The sequence below is a fragment of the Diaphorina citri genome, unplaced genomic scaffold, assembly GCF_000475195.1.
Source record: "Diaphorina citri unplaced genomic scaffold, Diaci psyllid genome assembly version 1.1 scaffold2649, whole genome shotgun sequence".
In the NCBI taxonomy this organism is placed as follows: domain Eukaryota; kingdom Metazoa; phylum Arthropoda; class Insecta; order Hemiptera; family Psyllidae; genus Diaphorina; species Diaphorina citri.
Window position 1 is genome coordinate 23,672 of NW_007380066.1, and position 2,525 is coordinate 26,196.

General features: G+C 38.5%; 1 long non-coding RNA gene and 1 other non-coding gene across 2 annotated transcripts; both read left to right on the plus strand.

Moving 5' to 3' along the window:
* Window positions 1-894: 894 nt before the first annotated feature.
* On the plus strand, window positions 895-2,257 carry LOC103519291. The gene is made up of 3 exons (XR_541891.2): window positions 895-1,083; window positions 1,624-1,713; window positions 2,180-2,257. It is a non-coding gene; the product is annotated as an uncharacterized LOC103519291 (long non-coding RNA).
* A 111-nt stretch (window positions 2,258-2,368) lies between these two features.
* On the plus strand, window positions 2,369-2,440 carry Trnaa-ugc. The gene has a single exon. It is a non-coding gene; the product is annotated as a tRNA-Ala (tRNA).
* The last annotated feature ends 85 nt before the right edge of the window (window positions 2,441-2,525 follow it).

The window sequence follows — 2,525 nt, forward strand, 5'->3', positions numbered from 1 at the left end:
TCAGATCCAAGTCTCCTGTAATTTCCTCGTCAAATAACCTACAGGGTGACCCAACAACCACTCCATGAACAGTCCAACAGTGTTATCAGAGCAAAATGCAAGTGTTAAGAAAAGAGCTGATCATCCAGAATCCATCTAACCATGAAAATCGTAGTCTCGTATTAGATATCAAACAGTTGAGGAAATCGAATCACTAATTCAACCAAACTCTAACCATTTTGACTAGACCTTCAAAGGTGTCCTTTAATAGATACGGTTTTTCAGAAGAAGGTTTTCAAGAGAATCGCGACAATGTTCCAATTCCATGATGCACCCTGTAACAGAGTACAAAAAATACAGATAGTATGAAACTTTCCTCTGGGTTGATTTATTGCTAGAGGTGGTCACGTGTGTAAAGTCAAGGAGCTTGTTAAAGGTTTGAGGGTTAATAACAAATTTCCATGATGTAAAGGAAAAAGTTACAAGCGGTATGATAGAGGGAACTGTAACTGCTAAGGTCTTATCGTCCCGAAAGCGAAGAGAGAAGGAAGACAGAATAGGAGAAAGCCAGCCGTATTTGAGGGTTAACAACAAATTTCCATGATGTAAAGGAAAAAGAGTCAAGAGGTATGATAGAGGGAACTGTAACTGCTAAGGTCTTATCGTCCCGAAAGCGAAGAGAGAAGGAAGACAGAATAGGAGAAAGTCAGCCGCGATCCGAGAACGAATTTCATCTTTTTAGGATGAACCCCGGCCTGGAATCGAACGGGCGACCTAGTGCTTATCTACAAAGTATTAATTACCCTCCCTCCAAGATAACTATTCGGGCGTTTTTCTCTTCTAATTTTTAGAACTTGACCAAGAAGGACAGCAATGAGCAATCTGTAAAGCCAATACAACAAATGACCCGCACAAAGTCCACGAAATTTTCCACTCAACTCAAAGCCATGTTAATAAAGAGCAAATAAACAGCCAGTCGAAATAAAACTTTCAATTTTCCAAACCAACAACCCCCAACCACACAATCCTGGCGAAGTAAATTTCATTTCGGGGGAAATATTTATTCCTCCGAAAATAAATAAAAACACCTGCCAGCTTTCACAGGTAAAGTATTAAATCATAGGTACTTGTTCCATATTATATTTACCATCAGTTTATTTTATTTTGCTACATAAATTTTCGAGAGGACTGTTAAATTGTTCGCTGTATTTTGCACCTTCCATTTCCATGTTTTTCAAACTGTTTTTTATATTTTTTTGTGTATTGATAAGTTGTTGTTTTTGATTGAAGTGCTAATATTTTTTTGTTCGAGTTTTATTTTCAGTAGGTTTTTTCAAATGTTTTTTATACCTACTTTTTTTCCAGTTGAAATGACGTGACAAGGGATTTTTTTCTGTCAGCTGTCCATCTATTTTATTATTACATTACACTAATCCAAAACACCTCATTCAAACCAGTTCTTCTTTTTTGTCCTAAAGGTGCTGTTCTCATAGAGACGACACTACTTTCAACAAATAGGGGCAAAGAATCACAAGGCGATCTTAGATTGGACTTATAATATCATGTATCTAGATTCTAGTACCTACCTACCTATAATTATAATTAATTAAATTACAATAATATTTGCTTTCGTTTACATTACAGATTTCCGGTGGACTTGAGAACTTCAAACTCAAACCATGTTCCGATTATTGATCAAACGATGCTTCAAAACAAGCGCTCGCTTACTCGATGGTAAAAAAATCTTCACATTTCAAAATATTTTTCACACAGATATGATTGTAAGGAATATAAGTCTTCTTCTTCTTCTTCTTCTTCTTCTTCTTCTTCTTCTTCTTCTTCTTCTTCTTCTTCTTCTTCTTCTTCTTCTTCTTGAGGTGCCGTCTCCGTTCCGGAGGTTGGCAAACATCATGGTTATTCTACACGTTATCCATAACGTATAGAAGTATTAGATTGAGGTGCCGTCTCCGTTCCGGAGGTTGGCAAACATCATGGTTATTCTACACGTTATCCATAACGTATAGAAGTATTAGACCTTTTTCCGGTTCGGCGTTTTTCGTCAGCCTCTCAATAAGCCCTAGCTAGGGTGATTGCTTTGGGCTGAATTTTGGTTTTGGCCGCTATAGTTTGTACGGAATATACCTAGGTAATTATAATGAATTTTACTACCGGTAATAAGATGATTTGTTTCTTGTTTCAGAGGGACTTCCTCCTCCTCTGGTACATGCTACTGGATTGGAAAAGAGGGAAACGCTCGCCATGTTGGCAGGAAATGATGTAAGTAGCACATTATATTGGACATAAGTTGGATGGAAGAGCTTTGGTTGAGTGGAAGAGCTCACTGTATGAGAATCCAGCCATAAAGCCTTTAAAAAAATAATAATGGTCAGCTCCCATGGCGTAGTGGTCACTGCGCCCGCCTTGCACGCGGGAGACCCGGGTTCGATTCCCGGTGGGGTCAAGAAATTTGTATCATGCAAATGATTGATTCCGTGACTGGCTGTTGCGGGGCCCACTCAGCCTCGTGAGGAAAATGAGTAGCTATG